Genomic DNA, 26,425 nt, shown 5'->3' on the forward strand with positions numbered 1-26,425 from the left:
AAAAGTGCCTGGACCACCTGAATGGAGGTAAATCACAAAACAAAACAGAAGGGGCATATGCAGGGAGAGGGGTCTATGAACAGGCAGAAATCTAGGAGGGTTTTCTAAAATCTAAGTGAGATGCTTAAATTGAGCAATACCCATGGATAGAAGGCGGCTGAAGGAGGGAGGGTCAGCTTCAGTTAAGTACACATGGGTGCAAAATCCTGTGCTCATTTAATTCTGTGATCTCAGAAATACCATGTAATGGAATAATTACTTAGTGTAAATTTTCACATCAGTCATACTGGGATAACATCTAACACGTAGGGGCATTGTGAAGATTTAATGAGATATTATAGGTAAATAATCAAGAGCACACTGGATGTGCAAAATAATTTCATTGATTTTTGTTTCAGAATAATAACAAAATTAATGGAGAGGTCAGGTTTATAAATTTTTAAATGAAGAAATGTAAATTTCCTATTTAATTGTACATACCCAGAGATAAAATAAGGTCCTAAATGGAATATGCAAGACATCTGGTCAATATGTATGCACTCTATTTGCCAAATACATGCCCAAATGTACCAGCGTCTACAAACTAAAGTCAGGGCCAGGGCAGCACCTCAGGGTTACATCTGATTCTACAGACACAGCCTCACAATTAACTGAAAGTCTCCCTTTTTAATTCTTTTTCATCTCCACCTCTGCTTTTACGGTTTCCAATTTTTGGAAGAAGTACTCCACGATAATGTGGGTGCAGTTAATCCCCCACCTCGGCAAGTAAATTTAATTACATTTAACATTTCAACACTGAATATAGTATCTCTTGAAGAGACTATTAATGCTGATGAAAATTACCAGAAATTGGTTCAGAAGAGCATGGGGGCTTGAAATGAACTGAAGCAGATAAAATTCATGAAGAAGGAACGTGTGACTAATGCGAAAGCTATGCAATAAATAACCATCTTCAGAGTTGCTCTCCTTGTAGGAACACGTATGCAAATGTTACTCTATACATGCAAAACAGTAGTGGAGGCGGAAAGGGTGCAGAAAGGCTCTAATAATCGTTTTGCCTTGTACTAAAACAACTAGACAGTTGACCAACACTTGAAATTAGTTCTTGTTCTCTCTCTCTCTTTCTCTCTCTCTCTCTATATATATTTTGGGGGGGGGGGCAGCTAGTGCTGTTTAAAGTTACAGACTAACTCAGTATTTTTTATTCCTAGAAGAAGGAACCCCATAACGTTGAAAAATATTTACACACTGGAGAAGGTCACAATGTAATTAGCCACAATGCAGTATTTATTAAATTCCTAGAGCTTACAGAGTTGATTTTTTAAATCATATGTGCTGAGTTTAATTAAACATGTCAAAGGTAGGATGAGCTTCATGGGATAGAAGCAGGTAATTTGATTCAAAAATGACAAAAACACACCCACTTTTGCTCTGTTTTCCAGTAAGCTAGTATTAGATATGGCCAAATAATATCACCATGCACATGATTAGTACTGATTGGTCATTCTTAGGACCCTAAAGATACATTTTGTTTTCTGAATAAAACTCGATCAGAGCCGCTATGATTCCATAAAAAAAATCCAGGCCACCAAATCATTTTTCTCATGCTAATAGAGGATAGAAACATAACTAAATACATGATTTAGTATTTTAGAAATTATATATACTTCTTTATGTGTTCTTTGTTGAAAACATACTTTGGAGAAAATGCAGACAAATCACAAAACCTTAAGGAGAGCTGAGGTATTACAATAATGGCCATGCTTTTCACACTGGAAAGAAGGAGCAGGCAGAGCCCACAGAAGTTGAAGGCATTTGTGACATTTCCACAGCTGGAGGGTGGTAACAGGAGACAAGAGTTAAGGCTATTTCACTTAGCGTCTGTCTGATATAATATACCATGCCACAGAAGGGAAATTCTCAGGTCTTATTCTGCTCCGATGCAGAATAAGAAGGGTGTTAGAACCTAAGCAATTGTGAATCTGCTGCCTGTAACTGACCACTTCTCTCCTACTTAAGAGAGAATAAGTGCTTGCAAGTGATAACTTTCAATACTCACTACTGCATTCATTTTACTTTTTTAATCAGGGGAAAAAGAACACTATATATTTGATGTTAGAAAAAAATGTATGTGTATACACACACACTATCTATATACACACACATGTATAAATAATATATCTATATCAGATTCTCATTTGTTCAATACCAGGCACAGTCTAAGTGCTAGAAATGCATCAGTGGAAAAAGTCAGACAAAAACCCCTGCCCTCATGAAGTTTACATTCTAATGGAGAAAACAGACAATGAACCAAATAAACAGATTGCACAGAGCTACCTGTGGTAAAGGCAATTAAAAAAAGTAATTCAGGAAAATAAGATGATGGGGAGACAATTTAAGTAGAATCATTGAGAATGACATCACTGACAAGGTGACATTACAGCAAAGACGGGAAAGAATGAGGAGGTGAGGCGTATGTATGTCTGGGCTGGGAGGTGGGGAGAAAGGAGGGGCTAGGATGGTGTTTCAAGCAAAGTCAACAGAAAATGCAAAATCTAAGTTCTGGGGGCATGTTCTAGGAGAAGTGAGGAGTTCCCTGCGCAGGAGCAAAATGTGAGAGGAGGAAACAATCTTGGGAGGCGTGGGAGGGCTGGGTGGCAGGTGGCAGAGCACAGAGGCCCTTGTTGGCTACTGTAGGGACTTCCACTCTGCATAGAGTAGTAACATGATAGGATTTACATTTTCATAGGATTCCTTTGCCTGCTATTCAAAAATAATCTTTATATTCATTTATTAAAGGTTATTTTGTGTGTCTCTTAATATTTATTCATCTCAGATACATGGGGAGGACCTAATACATTTAAATGCATCATATAAGCTATCGCAGTGTTCACGCTCTCCTTGGCCATGGCACCAGTACAGCGGTTACTTTACTACATCCTAGGTACTAGTTCTCACACCTGCATCCCACCAGACTTTTTAGTTCTTGATCCCTAGGGAAGGTCTCTTCCATTTTTATATGTGGTAATTCAATATTTAGAACAGAGGAAGGACTCAAAAAAAATTTGTTGAATGCAAGATGTTTTGAATGCAAAATATAAGACTTCTAAAATAGCCATAAAACACAACTCGAAATCAGAATTCACATGTTAATAAGGTACTTGTGGAAACGCAAACATACATCTTTGCTCCCACACCATTCCAACTGGAACTTTTGGTCAGACTTATTAGCTAGGATTCTCCAATTTGGCCATTATCATCATATAAGAGTTGAACCAGATCTGGAATTGTCTGGACAAATAAATCCACATACATTTAACAATGAAAATTCTTTTTTTTTCTTTATTGTATGGATAAAATTTATGAGTAAAATGGGCAAATATATATTTTTAAACAATTGAAACTATTTTTTGTTAATTATGCGGATACAATTCATGAGTAAAACACTCCAGAAAAGATTTTGTAACATGGCATTAGAAAATTCTCACAATTTTTTTTATCACACATTTGACTCTCTGCTTTTGTTTAAAATGTCATCTAAAGAGTCTACTTAGCACATTTTTAGATATATCCACATAAAAAAATTTTAAGTGTTCAAATTTAAAATATTTACATTCTGAAATATAAGGGATTGAATGGGCAATCAGAATCATAGCATCCAATCAGTTAACTTAATTGTGTTTTTAAACTCTTTATTTGGATCACATGCAAGTACTGTTTGAAGTTGAAGACTTACTGTCATGTAAATCTATTAGACTGATTTACAGAAAGTGTGAGCACCCAAACACTGTATTCCTAAGGTGAGACTTCATAGGCATTTACTTTTATAGTTCAGCAATATTATTAAATTACAGTCAATACGGAAAACATTTCCAAAGGTCAAAGTTTTCTTAAATCACTTTCTAAATCCATACCATTGAGATTGACTTTCATGCCTTAAAAATAAAAAGATTTCTTAGCTTTAAGACGATAAACATAAACTTTTACTTTTATTTAATAATTAGTTTAAATGAAATATTTAGTAAGAGATGCTCTCAGAGTGATATATGCCTTCCTTCATTAATTTCTTTAAAATAAAAATATCCATGGCTAGGCAATTAATATATTAAAACATGAAAATATGTTTCTGATAAAATTAAATCATTTTTAAGTTAACATGGTCATTCTTCACAATTAGTTTATAACTTAGTCATTCAAATTTCAAATAATATTAATCAAACATAAGTTTTATCTGATGTTTGTCAAAATTAAGGTGAAAATCACTTTCTCTCACTATTATTATCCATTTGAAAAAAACTTTAAATATAAATACTTAAAGACTTTTTAATAAAGGCTTTATAAATACTAAAGAATCTCTCAGGCATTCCATTTTACTGCACTCACAATTCTACAAGGTACAGCTATCTTAAATATATAACAATCTAAAATATAATTCCACAGATTGTCATTTTATTCAATCACTGGTTTCAAAACATCAATTTGTTTCTTTAATCTGTTGGGTATCTCAAATATATATTTTTTAGCTACGGTGGTGGCACAGGTGAAATCTATGAAGTCATTGTAAATTTTGGGCAACAATTTTCTCAATGAGTTATTTGAATAAAAGCAATCTGGAAACATTTGGTAAAGGTTTTCTATAATTAAGGGATATGTGCATCTTATTTACACCTGCACCTTTTAGAGTGATCAAAACATGTAATTATTGTATTCTAGTTCTAGTATAAACTTATCACTGAGAAGCAAATAATCTCTGCCAAAAAGAGAAAGCTATGCAACAAGTTAGCTGCCCAGTATATTGAATTTTTGGCTACTTTACATGGTGACGCTAGTTGGGTGATTTTTTTTCCTTTACTCTCCATGAATAATTTCTTTCTGGATGGGGTTATTCCTTTAATTGCGCATCGAAGGGAAAAAAAAAGACCTACAATTTCCAATTCTCTGACTTAATTCTCACAGAATTGTAAGTGATTATTTACACGGATAATCATAACTTTCATAAAATCGAAAGTATATATCTATGACACATGAAGTCTCACTAAAAACAATAATTAAATGGTTATAATGGTTAGTTAATAGGGAAATGGCCCAGGAATTCTTACAACCACATTCTGTTTAATCTGGTTATTTGGCTTTACAGTTTCAATGTTCAGATGCTGAATCAATTGATAACTGTGAGGTCAGAAATAAATTCTTACCATACTTTCTACACATAACTTTAACCTGCATTTTTAAAACTTTAGTTAAAATTATCACAAAAACAACATTCATAATGAAAGCACTGAAAAACCAAATACGGTTAGTTTTCACTTTTTGTCTTTTACCTTTGCTGTACCTTTTGAAATAAATGGTCCTTAAATACTTGAAAACTGTAGTCTAGGCAAACAAGACGACTAGTCCCAAAGACGAAGGGCTACTCTTCCCTCCTTCCCTGGGCTGTGGAGCAGGCGGTTCCTGGCATCCTACCCACCTCCTCCTCCCTCCCTGCACCATGGCTAAAAGGAACCACAGAGCAGCTCAAACACCGAGAAGGGAGTGAAGAACAGCCTCGAAAAAGTCAGGAGGCTGAATTATCCTATGGTAATTTCTGCTTTCACTGGCAAACAGTTTAAGAGAAAGCAAAGCAAGACATATCAGAGATATCACAAGCCCAGTGGTTGCTGTCTTAAAAGAGAAAAGAATAGAGTTCAGCCAGGCACAAAGGTCTCCATGGCAACAGTGAATTTAGACCCCCATTGGCATTATTTATGCAACATTTCATCACAAAAGGACCCTCCCACTAGTCTGCCTGGCAAATTCTAGTTTTCTAATCTTCCTTTGCCTTGAATGTATCTGGATTCTTAGCTATCTGTATGTTCACATTAAAACACATACACACACACACACACACACACACACACACACACACACACACAGACAACAACAACCAAAAAAAACAGATCATGAAATGATTATCAAACTCAAAGCAGACTTTATTTCCTTGATCAATTCAAATGCAAGAGGCAGATTCAAGATTGTTGAGAGTTCATATTCAAAGCCAGTCCACTTTTGGTTTCAAAGATGAACAGTTGTTAAAAACATAAGTTTATTCAAATTATTTGGTTTTTTGAAACAGATTACAACTCAAAGAGAGTACAAAAATGGCAAAATCTAATCAACCCAAAAGGCTCACAGGAAAGAGAACTTGCTAGATACGGACTTTGAAGCTAAATTTTATATAATGATATCCATCCCCACCCACTCCCAGCTATTATAGTACCTCAAACAACTCCTTTGAGTCTTTTACCTGATTCTTTCTATTACAGCCACAGCTTCCAAAAACATACATTCAGCAAAGTATTTTAAGCACTTTTTATTGACCTGTGTACCAAATGGATCCCAGGTCCACATTTTATAATTAGATGACCTGGGACAAGTTATTTAACACAGAGGAAATGCCCCAGTGGAATTAGGTTGCTGTGAGTACTAACAAGATGATATCTGCAGAAGTACTTTCTTCAATTCTAAAACAATATACAAATGTAGATGGTTAGGATAATATTTGATGGCACTGAAAGGAAACACTAGTCTACATTTGACAAGGGCTGTATTTAGTATTAGTTCAGATAAGAATTAAGCAAGGTGACTTCTTAAAAATAAGATTTTGTATTTTTTTTTTTTTTTGAGAAGGAGTCTCGCTCTGTCACCCAGGCTGGAGTGCAGTGATATGATCTCTGCTCACTGCAAGCTCCGCTTTCCAGGTTTACGCCATTCTCTTGCCTCAGCCTCCCAAGTAGCTGGGACCACAGGCGCCCGCCACCATGCCCAGCTAATTTTTATTTTTTATTATTTATTTATTTATTTATTTATTTATTTATTTTGAGACGGAGTCTTGCTCTGTCGCCCAGGCTGGAGTGCAGTGGCCGGATCTCAGCTCACTGCAAACTCCGCCTCCCGGGTTCACGCCATTCTCCTGCCTCAGCCCCCCGAGTAGCTGGGATTACAGGCGCCCGCCACCTCGCCCGGCTAATTTTTTGTATTTTTGGTAGAGGCGGGGTATCACTGTGTTAGCCAGGATGGTCTCGATCTCCTGACCTCGTGATCCGCCCGTCTTGGCCTCCCAAAGTGCTGGGATTACAGGAGTGAGCCACCACGCCCGGCCCTGTAAATTTTTTTTAAAAAACATACAAGATTATTAAAAATTCAGAGTACATACTTTGATAAAGTACAGGGTAGTCCTTATTCCATATACTCCCAGCATCAAATCCATTCTCCTTTTTTTAAGGTTCTCTGAGCTGGCTGCACCATGGTCAAGCCATCATGACATCCCCCTGCCCTTGTGATAATGTACTTCGTGATATTCCCCCGCCCTGGTGAATGTGCTTTGTAGGATACACCCTCCCTGCCCTTGTGAATGTACTTTGTAACACCCTCCCCGCCCTTGTGACAATACACCCTCCTGGCCCATGTGAATGTACTTTGTAGGATACACCCTCCCTGCCCTTGTGAATGTACTTTGTAACACCCTCCCCGCCCTTGTGACAATACGCCCTCCTGGCCCATGTGAATGTACTTTGTAGGATACACCCTCCCTGCCCTTGTGAATGTACTTTGTAACACCCTCCCCGCCCTTGTGACAATACACCCTCCTGGCCCATGTGAATGTACTTTGTAGGATACACCCTCCCTACCCTTGTGAATGTACTTTGTAACACCCTCCCCGCCCTTGAGAAAGTACTTTGCAACATCCACTCCCTGCCCTCAAAACAACTGCTCCTAACTCCACCACCTATCCCAAACCTATAAACTAAAGATAATCCCACCACCCTTTGCTGACACCTTTCTCGGACTCAGCCCACTTGCACCCAAGTGAATAAACAGCCTTGTTGCTCACATTAAGCCTCCTCAGATGGTCTCTTATAGGGACGCACTTAACACTTTTTATACGATTGCTTGTCTAGACCTAGAGTCTTTATTCACCTTTACTTAGGTATTGACACTATGTTGGCTTTAAGGCAATTTTGCAAGAAAGTTCACAGGTGCCTGTCTTTCCTGTTAATGCATGTTTAAGAGGATTTTCCATTACCTGTAAGGCAGGCAAATGTCCCCATTTACAATGGGGTTACAAAAGGTTACAATGTCCCCATGTAACCCTCAGAGGCATTTTTCACCTAGAATGGAATGTTCCTGGTACCTCCATTAGCACAACTCACCATCATTCTCTGTGAAGGTATCGCTGGAATTGTGCCCTACTTATAAGGTTATACAACTTTGGGATCACACTTTTCCTCACTCACAATTCTGAAGAAATCATTCAGTTACCTCTGACACCGAAAACTGCAGAATAGAATTAAAAAGCCAGATTGATGTATCACTCTTGTAAGAAAATTACTTTCCCAGGTGAGAACTATTGAAAAAATAACAACCCATACATTAGCTACTGGTTATCTCTCTTCCACATCTATTGCCTTTTTTTTCTCTCTTCTGCTTTACTTCCTCACACCAGTTCTGTTTATTTCTGTACTGTCTGCTTGATGCTTCTAACATAGTTTCATTTCAGCAATAGTTTTCTTTTTCTCTTTTTCTTTATTTTTGAATAATCTTTGCCAGCTCATTTGTTACTCCTTTCAGGCCTCCTCTGTCATATAATGATTTCTTTTCATTTTTGTTCATAATTTTAAACTTCTTTAAGCTACAAAAAATGGTTAACTTTCTCTTACATCTCCTGAGGGTAATTTTATTTTTTTGCAGTTATACTTTCTCTGCCTTTTGTATATTATTTTTGTGCTCCTTTATTCTCTTTTTGATTTCTTTCTTACTTTTTTTGGACAATGTCAACCCACTATCTTACTTTAAACGTTTCAGTTTATTACTTATTTTTGAATTACGGCAACCTTATCTTGGCCTGACTTTTGCTTGATAACAGATTGGGGAGGGGAGCAATTCTAAGTACGAAAAAAAGTGAAAGCAGCTGGTAGCTGAAAATGTAGTTCTTATGCTACCCACCCCCCAAACCCTGACATTATTTTCTTCTGTTGGAGCTTGTTCTTCATAGAGCTCCCTGTCTCTCCTGTGTCCCCTCATGTCTTCAGAACTCAGTGTTTCCGTTGAGGATTATGGCTCAGGAACCTATAAGGAAGGAATGCTTCCTTCCTGCCTTCCTGCCTTCCTGTCTTATGCTTTCCCGCCTTCCTGCCTTCCTTCCTGCCTTCCTGCCTGCCTGCCTTCCTTTCTGCCTGCCTTCCTTCTGCCTTCCTTCCTTCCTTCCTCCTTCCTTCTTCTTCTTTTTTCTAAAATGAAATATGCATACTGTATGGTATCTGGGAAGAGATGTCTAAACTCACATATCTCTTTCATATAAGTGTGTGGCTGATTTATTTCCTAGTATTATTGTAAATGGAATTTTATTCTCAATCCGCTTGTATTTTTGGTTCATTTTAGTGTTTCCAGGAAAGAAGTAGAATGAAATCAACATTGTGAGATAATCGTAATAGTGGTTCAAGGGAAATCCCAAAGATGCAAAAATGTTTACTCTTGTCAAAGTTCAACAGTATTCTTAAGTAAAAAAAAATAAAATATTTGCAGACCAGAAATAGTGGAGGAAAGCTCTTAATTTGATCAAAACAACAACCAAATATCTACCTAAAAATTATAATCAAAACCTCAGCATGCTTTTCTGGGGAGTAAGGGGTCTGAGTTAATGGACAGTGGATTCTAAAATTTATATAGAAATGCACAGAGCTAAGAAGACCAAGCAGTCTTAAAGGAAGATAACAAATCTGGAAGACAGCCTACCAGATAACATGGCGGACTAGAAAACTGCAGTCATAAAGATTGCATGGTATCCATGTAAGGAGAGAAACAGAACAGTGGAGCAGAAGAGAAACCAGACGCCAAGCCACACATACACCTGATTTACAAGAAACATGACACTGCAGTGCAGAGGGAAAGACAGTTCCTTCAGCTGTTGAAAAAAAATGCAACTTGACCCCAGTTGCAAAAAATAAAAAAAAGTCAATTCCATCTGGAGTGAAGGGCTAGATGTGAAAGATTAAATGAAAATGCTTACATGCAGCACATGCATGACCTTGGAGTAGCCGAGGCTTTCTTAAGCAGGACGCAAAATGAGCTAACCATAACAGAATATTAAAAAGTCATAAATTGGGCCATATTAAAATTGAGAAATTCTGTTTATCAAAGACACCATCAGGAAAGTGAAAGTATACTAATGGGATAAGATGTTTTCATTCTCTCTCTGTACATGCGTAAGTCTGAAATGCAATGTAATATGACATTAATGGACAACCCAATAGAAAAAGGGTAAAATACTTAACAAGCACTGTACAAAAGAAAACAACCACATGACCCATATGGCCAATAAATAAATGAAAAGACGATTGACATAGCTTGGCTCTGCCCCACCCAAATCTCATCTTGAATTGTAGCTCCCATAATTCCCATGTATCATGGGTGGGACCTAGTGGGATGTAACTGAATCATGGGGTTGGGTTTTCTCGTGCTGTTCTCATGATAGTGAGTAAGTCTCACTTGATCTACTGGTTTTATAAAGGGCAGTTCCCCTGCATATGCTCTCTGGCCTTCTGCCATGTAAGACATGTCTTTGTTCTTCCTTCAGTTTCCATCATGATTGTGAGGCCTCCCCACCCATGTGGAATTGTGAGTCCATCACAGCTTTTTTTCCTTTTAAATTACCCAGTCTCCAGTATTTCTTCATAACAGTATGAAAATGGACTAATACGACAATCAACTTCACTACTCACCAGGGTACAAAATTTTAACCACCGTAGGATGCCACTAAGTACTCATTAGAATGATAAAAATTTAGAGAGCTGGATAATGCCCAAATTGGCAAGTACTGGGTGTTACTGGAACTTTCATAGAACTGTAAGTGGGAATATAAAATGTTAAAATAAATGTGATGGTTGTGAATTTCTTCTAAAATTCTTGATAAACATGCTCTATTTGTCAGCAATTCTACTCGATAATGCCACAAACTAAAAAATGTGCACCTAAGTATACCAGAAGACATCTCCTATAATGCTCATATCAGTCCCAACTGAACACTACAGAAATGCCCAGTCACTAGTATGAATATAGTATAATATATGTACACAGTGAAATACTATTCAGCAAAGTAAACCATGTAAAACCGCACACACTATTATGACTGAGTCTCACACACATAACAATGAGCAAGCCGCACTTGCTGGAATATATTAGGTTGGTGCAAAAGTAATTGCAGTTTTTACCATTAGAGCAAAAACCAACATTTTTCTGTATGTATATTCTACTTTTAAAAGGGTTCTAAATTATTTTAAATCCTAGATTTTTGAAAGCTATAACAGGCACGCATATATAAAAACGGGAATATTATTTACCTACTAACTGTTCTTGATTTAAAAAAATCAATTTCAAAGGTTGCTAGCAATATTGTTGCCAATTTTCTTCTTAAAGAAAATGAAGGATTTTTACATTTTACAAAATAAAAGTAGAACTAAAGTGTAAAGGAATCACTATTTGCTGTGGTATCATTAACATTAAAATAATTGACTATGTTGTGGCCCTTTGCACAAATAATCACAAAAAACAAACAAACACACAGAAACAAAACCTACATATTCATGATGTTCATGTCCTGGCAATTTTTATCTACTCATATGGACAGAGGGGTGGAAGAATAAGTAGCACTAACACAGAAAAGCTTTAACATGAAAAGGGTGACTTGGTAGTGATTTACAAATAAGTTAATATTAACAGTTAAAATGTTTATGCTAACAAAACTTGATATTTAGGAGAGACTTTAAAAGACATGACTCCTGAAATTTTGGCTTCTTATTTTCTGATAATCAGCATTTCAGTGTAAAATTCTGTAATTCTACTTATTATCCTTCCAGACGCTAAGGTATAAAATTACACACAATTAACAGCCAAATTACTGAGTCCGCCTTCCAAGGGACATGGGGAAGCTCCAACACAAAGATTCTTTTGCAATTAAATCCTTGCAAGGAGTAATATTTTTAGGTCCAGCTCATCTTTTATTTGTAATCCAACAGTTATCGCTGCTGAAATGGATTGCAGGAGGTGGTTAAAAAAAATGGGGAAAAGGGATGAGGAAGGAAGTCAAACAAACAATGCTGGACTTTTGCCTAGGGCCCTTGTAGTGACAAGTACTCAGATACAACTGAAACCCCAGTGCTGCCTGCTGCGGCCCTAAACTCTTGAAACCAAGTGTCAGACAGACTCAAAAAAAAAAAACTTTTGGTACTAAGAGACTAGATGTACGTGTCATCACACACACTAGCTAATATCACTGAATCCAGTGTAAATTCAAAGTCTGTACTAGCAGTGTAGGGTATATTAAATCTATTAATGATATATATTCTGGTTATTATTTGCTTTAGCAGGGTATAAACCTCTTATTTGAGACCTCACATGCCTTCCTTCAATCGGTGCCTCAAACTAAAGCTCATGCAATGACAGATGAGGAAGATGAAATGATTTCAGAAGCAGCTCTCTACCCTGGCATGAAATTAATTTCACTGTATTCAAAATAGGGTTTCTCAAATGGAATGTATAGTTGACCATCTCGGTAATAGTTCAACTTTAAACTCACTGGCATACCTGATGTTGTAAATTATCAATCATGAAACTCACATGATTTTATATTTTTGGAATTAAAAAGCTTAAAGACAGCAATCTCCATCACGTTATCAAATACCCAACGACAATGATTGCCAGGAAATTAACTTAGAACACACTTTCAAAAATGCATTAATTAATTAGAGGTAAAGAAACACGTCTGCTATATGGAATCAGCACCACTGCCTTCTAAAATGCCACGATGCACCAGTTCTACTATAAATATATATTCTTTCCAAATAATATCAATAATAAATGCAGGATCTCACTTTTAAAGTAATCTCTTTCTCTGAGACACATTCACACATTCACACATGCACACATGTATGCGCGCCTTTGCAGAATGCAAAATTTTAAATTACAAATTGAGAGTCTCTTTATGGCAGAACTGGGAGTATTTTTTGTTTATTACCAGATGGAAAGCATCTATCATATTTTATCCTTTTCTAGATCTCAGGCATAAATTTAAGCACTGTCTTCTAAGAAATAACTCGACTTGTTTGACTACTAAGAATACTGCATCCTAATCACCCAGCATTAAGAGTGGCATTTGTTTCCATTTTTTGCATATTTAGCTCATGTCTTTACTTGATATCCTTTAACATTTATGTAAAGTGGTGATCATGAATAATACTCTGTCAAGACAGTGTGGGCCCTGTTTCTTTGACTGGGCTTAGGTATTATGTCATTGCCCTTGGCTGAGGCATCTAAGGAATACCAATAAGAAAAGGCACATGACTAAGCATTTTAAGTTCTTCTCACAATGTGTTTGGCTAAGGCACTAGCCAAAGAGACTACTTTAAAAATATTTCTTTGCAAAGAGAAATAAAACAAATGAGTAATTTCTTGAAGACATATCACATTTCAATACATCAACTATATACATAACTATATACATGTTTTTGTATAACCATTCTCTGTAGGATACATTTGCCTTGGGTATTATAAAAATCCCTTACATTTAGGCTGGAACATTTTGTCCTTTAAAGAGTTAACTTCCTACAGCCTTGGGAAGTTCAGATGTGTCGAGGATAGCGGTTAAAGTTGCTGCCTTGGAGGTGAGGGTTATAGGTGGACAAACAGGTTGAACATGATGGCATTCCCCTGTTTCTAGGACTCTAGTGTTCTCTTTGTGCTTTTTGTTTGCTTATCAGCATTTTTTTTTTTAACTGATAGCAGTATTTAAACAGTTAGCAATCAATCTTTCATGAATTCTAGTATATTTGTTCCATTTTTTCTTGACTGCCTGAGAACAAGCTCTCATTTGTTCTTTGTACTATGGTGAGGTTTGGTGTGTGTGGAGCAGGACAGGCAGCGAGAACCCAAACATGTCCAACGGAATCTCTGACGATAAAAGGATGCTGCAGCACTGTATATTAAACCAATGTGAATCACAACAGACTCCGGGGCTTATCATTTGTAGAAATAGCACGTCTTTCTTCTAGAATTTTGAAGACTTTTCTATAAGACTTGTTGAATACACCTCTATTTCTGAACAGTGCCTATATATTGGTATCTTAAAAATGGAGCCCTTCCGTGTCTGTTACAGCTTAAGTTGGTTCTAGAACTGAGATTGCATTATTTCAAATCAATGTTTAGATGTCCATAGGCTTTGCTTACAGCTTTGTAAAGCTCTTAAATACTGAGTTTGCTCCCTTTATTACCCAGTCCATCTGGAATGAGAGGATTCCTTGGTATTTCAAAGCTGCTGACATATATGATGGACTGGATGAAAAATGTAAGGCTCATTTAGCTCTACAGATTTGTGTTATGTTCTCTATTTCTTGCTCTAAGCTCACAATTTGGCCTTAGCCAATAATGTGCTTTTCTTAATTCACAAATAAGCATTCCGAATTAGGGAATATTCTTTTTATTGAAACAGGGTGTCAGTCACCCAGGCTTGTGTGCAGTGGTGTGATCACTGCTGACTGCAACCTTAAGCTCTCAGACTCAGGTGATGCTCCCACTGCAGCCTCCCAAGCAGATGGGACTACAGGTGTGCTCCACCATGCCCAGATAATTTTTGTATTTTTTGTAGAAAAGGATTTTGCCATATTGCCCAAGCTGATCTCAAACACCTAGGCTCAAGTGATTCGTTTGCCTTGGCCTCCCAAAGTGCTGAGACTATGGGCATGAGCCACGAAGCCTGGCTGGGAATATTCTTTAAAAAGATAATAATAACAATGAAGATAAGTAGAGCTGGTATTTTATTGAGAAGGCAACTCATCACGGGATAACGAGAACTCATTTCCCATATCACTGAAATTACCCTTTTCCATATTCTCACATGATAAAAATAGCTGTATTTTTGCTGTTGTTATATCCAAAAAATCGTTTAGCCTTAAAGGAAAATGTTATCATTGTTTCTGTGTGCATCCAATGAGGCAAGCTATTATGATCTCATTTTATAAATGAGGAAACAGATTCAGAGAAGTTAAATAATTTGTCCAAAATCATGTTTGTGTTCTTAACCACTAGAGAGACCTATCTATAATCATTTACCAAGTTTTAAGTTTGTCTTCTAGGAGCCATGGCTAACAACCACCACATCATGTTCTTATTGGGTTTATATGATAATGATAAATCAGATTCTCCATCTATACCACAACCAAGGGAGATACGTGCTGATGAGAAATTCCAGCTCCCTAAGAATCAGGTAAGTTCCTAGGGGTGCCAGGACTCCAGGGGGGTCTCCTCCCAGTAATCCCACTAAGCAGTTCTTTACCACCATGGTTTTGTCAACTATTCTAAAGGTAATCAAGGTTGATACTGTATACACATTTTAAAATCCTTTATCTGATTATATTTAAATGTATAGTGTTGCACCTCCTTAAATAAGAGGAAACACATATCACCTTTCTTTTCATTAAGCCTCCTATGGGAGGGCTTACAAGTTGAGGGAAGGGAGGAAGTGTCTATTTCCTGTAGTCTTAATATACGAATTGAAGATGAAGAGCTGGGAAAATATATCTTCTCCATGAAAACTGATGAAAAATATAAGACTTAACCAAAAGATTTCACAAACAAGTGTAAGTGTAAAACCTTAATATTTATTATAGTGAATATTCATTAACAGCTGGGTCAAAAAACATGAAAAGGAAGTAAGCATCTTGTATTAGTGCGTTCTCATGCTGCTATCAAGAACTACCTGAGAATGGGTAATCCATTAAAAAAAAAAAAAAGATGTTTAATTGACTCACAGATCCGCATGGCTGGAGAGCCTCAGGAAACTTACAATTATGTCAGAAAGTGAAGGGGAAGCAAGGCACATCTTACATGGCAGCAGGAGAAAGAGAGCAAGCAAGCAGGGAACTGCCACACACCTTTAAACCATCAGATCTCATCAGATGTCATGAGAACTCTATCACAAGACAGCACCAGGGAGATGGTACTAAGCCATCTGAAACTACCCCCATGATACAGTCACCTCCCACTAAGCCCCACCTTCAACACTTGGGGATCACAATTCCACACGAGATATGAGTGGGGACACAGATCCAAATCATAACACATCTACAGCAACATCAAAAATACATGGGGCAATCTCCTTAAGGAGTTCATGATAACACAGCAATATTTCCTGGAAAACTAAAAAAAAAAAAATTATAATACGTGTTATCGGAGAAAAGTTAACTGCCCTAGTAAACTTCATCTTGAACAGGTATTTTATTTCTAACAGATGTTTTTGGAAGCTTGCGTCTTCCAGAACTTTTCTGTAGTTATAAATATATTTACACGTTTATTTAATGACCACATTTGGAGTTTTGAAAAAGTAACTCCTTTTGTGTATGAGACTTTGAAGTTGCCCACAATAGTTCTTGCCATATATAGCATTTCTTCTCAAATGTTACATCCATGACTGGCAGAGGATTTGGGTTTTTTTGTTTGTTTTGCTTTTGCTAGTTCTTACAATCCCAAACAAGTAGAACTTGTACTTATTCATGAGGTCCATGTAGATCAAAGGTTAGATTTATACCTGTGAGTACAATTCAGTGAAAAGTCAGAAAAATAAAAAAGTAATTACGAAAATGAAGTTTAGACTTTCCCTTGGGGTTGTCAGGCCAGGACGCTTGATATTCTGGTGATGAGACATGGAACACTGATTTGGCTATCTAATTTCTTGAGAGTCTTTTTGCATGCCCAGGAACCATAAAAGTGGAAGTTTCTTCTGCTCTTCTGATGGCATTCTATGGCCATAGAGTTAATACTTGGGTTACACTCGGAATTCCAAAGTTAAGAAGTGGCTCCAAAATGCATCAAGGTACCTACTTTTATCAAGTCCCAAATATTGAGACCACAAATGATTTTTATGCAATTATAAAGCAAAACTATAAATATGGATCTGGACCGGGTGCTGTGGCTCATGCCTGTAGTCCCAGCACTTTGGGAGGCCGAGGCAGGCAGATCATGAGGTCAGGAGATCACGACCATCCTGGCTAACACGGTGAAACCCCATTTCTACTAAAAAAAAAAAAAAAAAAAAAAAAAAAAAAAACAAAAAAACAAAAAAACAAAAAAAAAAAACTTAGCCAGGCATGGAGGCAGGCGCCTGTAGTCCCAGCTACTAGGGAAGCTGAGGCAGGAGAACGGCGTGAACCTGGGCAGCAGAGCTTGCAGTGAGCCCAGATCGCACCACTGCACTCCAGCCTGGGCGACAGAGTAAGACTCTGTCTCAAAAAAAAAAGGATCTCTGAATTTAAATTATCTATGATGAAAATATGTGGCTTAAATTTCCATTCCTCCATCTAGCATCTAGAGTTTTCCTCAGCTGACACTGTCAATGTCCAAGGCAATCACTGAAGAATTTACCTATTTACAGATGAATATACCTATGCTAACACAGCAAATGTGTGGGCACACTGTTGTGTCAAGTGTGGGAAAAACATTTGCTGACACCTAAATTCTAAGCAATATGTGAGGTACACTAAAACTAAAACAAACAAAAAAACCAACAACAAAAAACTATGTATTATACCTATCAAATATTTTCCACAGATTTATTAAGTATATTGTGTGTTGTAGGCAAATAATTGTGCCAATATGTGTGCAAATCTTTTATATGAAGACAAGGCCAGGCATGGTGGCTCACGCCTGTAATCCCAGCACTTTGGGAGCCTGAGGCAGGTGGATCACTTGAAGTCAGGAGTTCAAGACCAGCTTGCCCAACATAGTGAAACCCCACCTCTACTAAAAATGGAAAAAATTAGCCAGTTGCAGTGGTGCACACCTGTAATTCCAGCTAGTCGGGAGGCTGAGGCAAGAGAATTATTTGAACCTGGGAGGCAGAGGTTCCAGTGAGCTGAGATCACACCAATGCACTCCAGCCTGGGCAAAAGAGCAAGACTCTGTCTCAAAAAAAAAAAAAAAAAAAAAAAAAAGAAGAAGAAGACTAGTCCAGGAAATTGTATTTCAAAATTATTGGGCAGAACATTTCCTGACAATGATGTTAGTAAATTAGCACAGTAGTAATAAATAGCACAGAAATTGGAAGGTAATGAGAGCATTGGTGGTAAAAATGCTGTGGGAAGAAGGTACCAGCAGACATTGTGAAGTCATCCATGAGTGCTTGCCTCCTGGTGACAAGGGAAGCTCACAGGTAAAGAGCTAAATTAAATGAATCCAAAGAATTCTAAATATGACAAATACTCTAATTTGATTTGCATAAAACAGCAAGGACTTTTTTTTTATACGTGATACTCTATTTTAGTAATACTATATATACAGATGTCGAAATATCTTAGGATGCCACATCTCTGAATGTGTAACTAAGAACTATGTGAATAATGTGTTTGTATCCATAGATGTATAAACGAGAACACGCATACCCATATTTCACATAAACATAATGTCGAGCAGCAAAATATTTGAGAATGACAGGAAAGCTAGTATCACATTGTTTCTTTTTCCCATAGCATTATTTTCACCTTTTTTCTCTTTATGACCTAATTGGAATGGTCAGGTTCCATTCTTCTCCATTTTGCATGGACTCTTTCTTGCAATTCTATGGAAAATGATGTATTGCTCTATAATAATTTTTTTTGTGTGTGAAAAAAATGAAAGGAAGACACATCATATTAAGCCATAAATAACTGGAACAGATTTAATTCCAGTTATTAAAAATAAAATGTAGATCTCTAAATTTTAATGTGGTCTATTTGAAAACTCTTAATCATTTTAAATTTATTCAGATTATTTTATTAGATGTAATTGTTAATATTTAATTGTTCACTTCTCACAACTCATTAAAATTTTAATAACATATTTTTCTAAATGAGAATATATCATAATAATACATAAATGTATCTCCTGCCTTATAGTTTATAAAATGGATTTACATAAATTATCACTTTTGATCTTCTTAATAATCTTTTAAGTAGTTATTAAAATCTAAAACCAAAGAGATATTATGAATTTAATAACAGAAAGCTATTTAGATCAAAATTCTTATTTGGGAAGTTAAATTGCCAACCTAATTACTGAAAATACTCAGGCACACATTAAAATATGCTTCAGTGCTTAGGTACTGCTCATTAAAGAAAGCACCTAGATAGCAGTACTATGTCTCAAAACATTCACCAGAACCCCCGCCAAACACTCTAGAAGATGTTGCCAAGTGGGGAAAAGTGCCCTCCTCCCTACTACTCTGTGTTCCCAAGGCTCAGGCAGGCATTCCTCCAACAGGGTGTTAATTAAGTTCCCTTAAAAATAAAGGGATGTAAAGCACTATGGGATACAATTTCTCCTCTCAAGAAAGTTAACAATATAATTTCTTTAAAAATATATTTGATTATTATAAAATACTCCATCATAATTTAATTTTTAACATTACAAGTGGCTCATAACAATGCAGTAGCATCACTTCAATATCAATATAATCATAATTAGAAATTATAGATAGAAATCTATTAGAGTTTTACACTGTTGGTACCAAGAACTCAATGATTTTTATCATCTGGGAAGATCTGAGAATCCAAAGCAACACAAATGAATATTTGTTTTCAGGCAAGTTCCCCACGGACATGTGTCAGTATGCATAATCAACATGATGACATTAGATAGTACTATTCAAACACCCTCTTGGCAGTTGAAGCAAGAAACAAGGGCACTGCCCTTTGGCCACAGAGACCAGAGCATCTCCTCCAGTAGTCTGTCCAGATGGCAGAGTGACACACTGAACCACTGGGGACACTAATGGAATAACCTTACAATATTCATGTCTGAAAAAGACAGACACCAAGAGACAGCTTTGCTTTCTTTTTAAATATATATACATATAAAAATACATATTATATATAATATAAATATATATATATTATACATATTATATATTTATTATCTATTATTTTAAAAATCATATATATATTAAATCAACAGTCTGGAATATTGCTTTCCATTTTTCAAGCTAATATTGAAGTAATATTGATGTATGTTGATAGAATGAAGCAATCTTTGTTCTAAAATTCTCCTGTGCCTAAAATTGAGGGAAAAAATCCAGCACATTACAACATAATAAATAATAATGATTTATTTAAATATTTTTATAAGTATAACAGAAATGAATAGGTTGGTAATTTAAAAGCAAAGATGCTTCTCAGATTATTCTCTACCCTATTAGAAAGAGGCATTTAGGAGAGGGTACTCCACAATGGGCATCTTAACAATAACAGTCACAACAAACTGCTGGCCCTTCATGCCTCTACTTCCAAAATGTAACCCGTACTCATCATCGTGATAGAAGTATAAATGTCATTGCTTCATAAATCTATTGAACAGATTACATCTATATTTAGTATATTAAAAAGTTGGCCACCTACTTTTGCAATATGAACATCAACAGTTCTGGTTTCCAAAATCGATCCCACAATGAACCATCCCATGAAACAAACATAATTAGTTCATCCACATTATAATTTTAACGTCACAGTTGCAGTGGCTCCCAGTTTTCAACTTTGCTGCTCATTGCTGGTGTCATTGTCAGGACCTCACGTGCTACATCATCACTCTCAAAACCTCTTGCCTGTCTATAAGTATCCAAGATTACCCTGCCACATTCCTGCTTTGACAGTGAAATAGACTAGAGGCCTCAAAGGAATTCAGAGTAAATGGCTAATTATAGAGTTTGCTACATTCAGCCTTATTATCATATTATTTTAATGTAAAATGCAAAACCCAGGATGATTATTTTCCCTAAAAATAAAAGGCAAGGCTATATGACAGAGCTTGAGATGATGATAATAAATAGTTCAGAGAAGTCTATTATACAGTCCAACAAATTGCTAGAAGAATCTCATTTTTATTGTCATTCATTCCTTCATTCTACAAATAGTTATTAAATATCTATTTTGTTCCAGGCACAGGGCAGCGACAGATGTGGTCCCACCCTCACACAGCTTACTGTCCAGTTTTATTTTGGAAACACTCCATATTTGATATCTGCTTCTGCTTCTTCCAGTAGCTCAGTTTTATCTCTTTTAAACAAATCAGCATATATATTCCTAGTTACTTGCATACAGCAAACACTTAATCATTGCCTGACAGATTGAATTGGTATTTTCCTTTTTAATTCGTAAGTGTATACTATTAAGGCATATTTTGAAATTTCAATATTATTGGCTACTTCCCTGTCACAGAGGGTGAAAATAAGAGCACAGAAGTTTACTATCTCACGTTTTGTGAGTATTCATATTCACAGGCTTCTTCTCCTTTGACTGTTGAAGTCTCCGTTTCTGGGATGTGGTTTATGGGGAGTGAGACTCAGTGTTTCATTTATGCAGCAGTGAGCTGAGGCAACCTGTGACCCATGTCTTCACAGCCATCCAGTTGGCATGAAAAATCTACAAACTCTCTACTAGTTGCCATGAGTTGGACAGTGTCCATGATCTAGACATAGTACAAAATTCTTTACATATACCATCAACAACCTTCTATGGAAAGGTTGGAAAGGAAAGCATTATTGATCTATTTGAAAAATGAGGGAGATTCAAGAATGGGAGTGGCTCATGTCAAGCCCCGCGGCTGGTGTCTTGTGGAGCATGGGTCTGCGCACAGCTCTGCCTCCAAAGACTTGAGCTTCCTCCTGCAGCATGTGAACCCCAAGCTTTGCAAGTCCCCTTGCCCTTCTGTATACAGTCCATATTCTTCCTCCATCTACCTTATGTCCTCTGGCTTTTCCCATCTTGGTTCTTCCTCTCTCTCCTAGAAAATCTGATTCTCACCTTCCCCAGATGATTCTAAGGCTCTGATATTACCTGGACCCAATTAATCACCCATGTCCCAAGATCTCAAAAAATATTCTGTTAAAACATTTGCTTTGGTATTTTCAGAAGCATTTATAATACCAAGTACATCAGAGGAGAAATGAGAGGGAGATATTCACAGGCATTTGTGTTAGCTTTTGGTTTTAGAGATGGAAGACCTACTTGTGCATTTGTCCAGTTACATTTGTGCAATTTATTTACCTGTGCTTTAAGAATGTTGAGAATAATTACAAGTTTGGTATGATGCACAAAGGTAATTGGAGCAAGGAACAACAGCTCTGAGTTTTAGTTATAGCACCAGGATTCCTTGGGGAGGTTGCTGAACTCATCTTAAATAAAGTTCTTTAATTTATGAAATGAGAAAAACTCTTATACAGTATAGCTCAAAAGAATATTATAGGAATACAATACGATGAAACTACAAGTTCTTTGGGGTCAAGGGCTCAGTCACATGCACATTCATTCTCCTAACAGTGCCAAGGGGGACTCTAAGAACAGGCACAGTGGTGCCCACACAACAGACATGCTTACTAAATGAACATACACATATGAAAGCAACTTAAATTATACAGAATGACCACATGTTTATGTCAGTGTGCTGAAGATTTGAGCTGTAGCAAACAGACAAGGGTCTTACATTCTAATGAAGCATCACAGACAAATTTAACATCCACACTAAATGAAGATGATGGTTTCTCAAGGTGATAAGTCCTATAAAGAAAGTAAAACAGTCTGGTAAAAAGACAGAGCCTTTGTAGGAATAAAAAGCCCCTTATAGACCATATTAAGATTTGGATTTTATTCTAAGTACTAAAGAAATCCATTAGAGGTATCTAAGTGGCCTGATCTTGCAGGTGCTGTTTTTAAAAAGATCAACTTAATGTATTATGTTACATTTAATGTGACCCTATCTAGAATAACAGGAGTCATAAAGAAATAGTCTTGTTTGGATCTGAAATGCCATGGTTCATAAAGATCATACAAGGGACCAGTGAGGAGTCTTTTGTAACTATGCAGGAACAGTGGTCACTGGAAATTTGTTGGTAGTGGTGGAGGGAGAGAAGAAAAGCCTGCTAAAATAGAGCTAAGAGGACATGGCAGTTGTGAGAGGAAGAATTCTAAAGATGTCCCCCGCTCAAGTCCCTGGTCCTGTAATTACTCAATCAAACATTCACCAAGGTTCTACTGTGAAGGGACTAAAGATAGACTTAAGGTTACAAGTCAGTTGACCTAAAATAGGGAGGCTATCCTGGAATATCCAGGTTAACCCAATCTAATCACATGAGCTGGTAAAAGCAGATAATTCTCCAACTATACCCAGAGCTGTATGTTCAGAAGAGGCAAGAGATGAGTCAGAATAGGGGGTAAGAGAGATGCAAAGCCAAAGATGGAGGAATGAAGCCATGAGCCAAGGAACACAAGTGGACTCCGGAAGTCAAGAATGATCCTTGGCCACCAGACAGTAAGGAAATGGAGTCTCTAACACAAGGATGGCATGGAACTGAATTTGGCCAAGAACCTAGATGCAGACACTTTCCCAGAACCTCCAGAAAGAAATGCAGCCCTAAAGACAGTCTGATTTCAGCCCAATGAAACCTATATCAGACTTCCGAGGCAGTGAGTGACATAAACTGGTGTTGTCTTAAACTACTAAGTTTGTACCAATTCACTTTGGCAGAAGCAATACAAAACTAACACAGCAGTGGAAAGTATCAGAAGGCAGTAAGGGAAAGAGATGCATTGGGAAGTCTCGGCTCTTTGGACAGAGTTTGAGGAAATGGAGGAATCATTTACTCAGAGGGGAAAACATGATGGAAGAACATTTGGGGAGAAAAATGGAAAACAAACACTTTGTTTTGAACATGTGAAGCTTGAGATGTCTTATCATTCATCCAGCTGGAGGTGACAGGAAGGCAGGAACAAACACAAGCTTGGAACTGAAGGAAGAGGTGAGGGCTGGAGACATGAGTCAGCTTTATAAGTGTGTCATAAACATATCAATGATGTTTTTAAATATGGGCCTACATATGTGCTCCCAGGATACCTATATGGATAGATAAACAGAGAATGTCTTCAGGATTTGTTCATTAACAAGCAAAACGAGGAACATAAGGACAGGAGATTACACCCTGTTATGGGTGGAATTGTATTCCCTCCAGAAGGTATGTGAACATCCCAATCCCCAGAACACGTGAATGTGACTATATTTGAAGATAAGGTCTTTATAGATGTAATCAAGTTAAAATAAGATCAATAGCCCTAATCCAATATGACCAGCATCCTTGTAAAAAGGAGAAATTTAGACAAAGGTAGGCACACAGGAAGAATGATACATGAAGATGAAGTCGGAGGTCAAGAACCTGCTTCTGTAAGCCAGGGAACACCAAAGACTTTCAGCAAACCAGCAGGAGCTAGGGGAGTAGCTGGGGACAGATTCTGATGAAGAAACCAATCTGATGACACCTTGGTCTTGGACTTCCGGCCTTGAGAACTGTGAAACAATAATCTTCTGTTGTTTAAGCCACTTGGTTTCTGGTAGCCTTTAATAGCAGCCCTAACAAACTAATTCACGCACGTAACACTGTGAAGTCGATACCTAAAACAAGGCGTACAGATACATTTGGAGTAGTATGGTCTCCTTATCTGACACATATAATATTATCTCCATCTTTAAAATAAAAAATGATTAAAATATGGCAAGAAAATAATTATACAACAGTAATAATATAGTTTAGATTGCTGAATTTTAAGACACAGCAAACGTATTTCTCAAGCACAAATTACTCAAAAGTTAGTTTCTTTCATTAGATGATCTTAAAATCTATGGCAATTCAATTGACAGAAATGATTGTTATTTGAATATTAATCCTTTATTCAAAATTATGGAAGGGAAGGTGCTCAGCAGTCCGAGTTATGAATCCACTTCTGCACGATATTCCTTGCATTTATTCAAATATTGTATTACTTAACTTAGACCTGTTAATAATGTCAAACTGTCAACTTCCCAAATGAAAGAAACTCAAAACTTGGGCTGAAAGTCTGTGAACACGGCAGGTATCAAACCCCATCCAACTTTAAAAGGAGCACACCTTCTGCTATGAGCAGAAATTGATAACTAATTAGGCCCCATGCAAGGAATGTGTTCACATTGACACTATGCATTAGAAGAAATTCTCAAGTTCATTATCAACCATAAAAAAAACCCAGGGGAAAATTCTCTTATAAAATATAACATCTCTGAATTTTATCAACAATTCACAACAAATCTAGAAATAGATGCTACCGTCTTAAGGTATTATGCTGTGATGATTAATATTGAGTGTCAATTCTGTCCCTCTAGAAAACCCTGATGAACACATATACCAAATGCAATGTGAATCTACCCACAGCAGTGGAAGCTATGAAGAGTCCTGTTAAATTCTGAAACACTATGATTCATAGAAACCCAGAAAACACATAGTTGAAAGTAGAAAATTAATGCAGTGTTTTCTCAGCCAGGCCTAAGGCTTTAAACATCATCTATATGCTGATGATTTCCAAGGCTTTCATATCCAACTCTGTCCTCCCCACTGAGCACCAGATTAATCTAGGCGACTGCTTACTTCCCATCTCCACTGGGTATTTACTTACTAGACTTCTCTAAGTTCACATACTCAGAATAAAATCTGGCATTTCTCCCATTATTCCCATTCCACCACTCCACCTTTCCTCTCTCCCAGACGCTCTTATCTTTGTAAACAGTACCACCAGCAACCCAGTTGTAGGGAACAAACATATAGAAGAGATTCTAGAACAGCCTCTTTCCCCCTACCCCACAATAATACATCAGAGAGTTTCTGTTGGTTCTGCCTACAAAGTATATGCTGAGCTCCTCCACTTCACATCATCTCTACTGCTGCCAACTAGCCCATCATCTCTATTCTAAATTTCTGCAACAGCATCTTACTTGGTTTCTCTGCTTCCCGTCTTGTACCCCCTGCCACCCACCCACCACCTCCAGAGTCTTATTTTCCACAGAGCAAGCAGAGTTTTCCAACTGTTTAATCACATCATTTTACTCTTTTGCCTAAAATGTTCAAATTCCTTCCCATGAAATCATCATCGTCATCATCAGCACCATTATCATTCCAAGGATACCTGAGGCTTCTGGATTTGATAAGATTCTGCCTACCTCTGATTTAATTTACTTTCACCCTTCCCACTTTTTACTAAGCCCCAACCACATGGCATTTTTTCTTCCTCAGATCCAAGAAGCGATCCCTGCTGCCTGGACCACGTTTTCGTCACATGGCTTCCTCTACTAGTCCTGTGAATCTGAGCACAGGTGTTGCTCATCAGAGACACCTGCCCCTCAGCCAGCATTGCCCAAGTCTCTCTGGTTCACTCATAGTTTCTTTCTCCGTGTATTTTGTTTTATTCATCCACTCATCCCTATCTGAAACTCTATATATTACTTATTTTTTCATCTTTTGTTGCTGTTTCTGCCTACGTATTTATTACATGTGTCCCCCAGTAAGTCATGTGGTTTAAGA

At 37.1% G+C, this 26,425-nt stretch overlaps 1 protein-coding gene across 6 annotated transcripts in view; it reads right to left on the reverse strand.

Moving 5' to 3' along the window:
* Positions 1-26,425, reverse strand: part of CTNND2 (catenin delta 2) — a 943,187-nt gene that overhangs the window by 612,639 nt on the left and 304,123 nt on the right. For 2 of the 6 annotated variants that reach the window (XM_010356588.2, XM_030927651.1), the window contains exon 1: positions 5,333-5,503. The exons of 3 other annotated variants lie outside the window; for them this stretch is intronic. The gene's annotated coding sequence lies outside the window, so the exon portion shown is untranslated. Of the gene's footprint in view, positions 1-5,321; positions 5,653-26,425 lie in introns of those variants that run through there. One more of the 6 variants, XM_030927652.1, reaches the window with a different exon arrangement.

The sequence above is a fragment of the Rhinopithecus roxellana genome, chromosome 3 (genome assembly GCF_007565055.1).
Source record: "Rhinopithecus roxellana isolate Shanxi Qingling chromosome 3, ASM756505v1, whole genome shotgun sequence".
Classification (NCBI taxonomy): Eukaryota; Metazoa; Chordata; class Mammalia; order Primates; family Cercopithecidae; genus Rhinopithecus; species Rhinopithecus roxellana.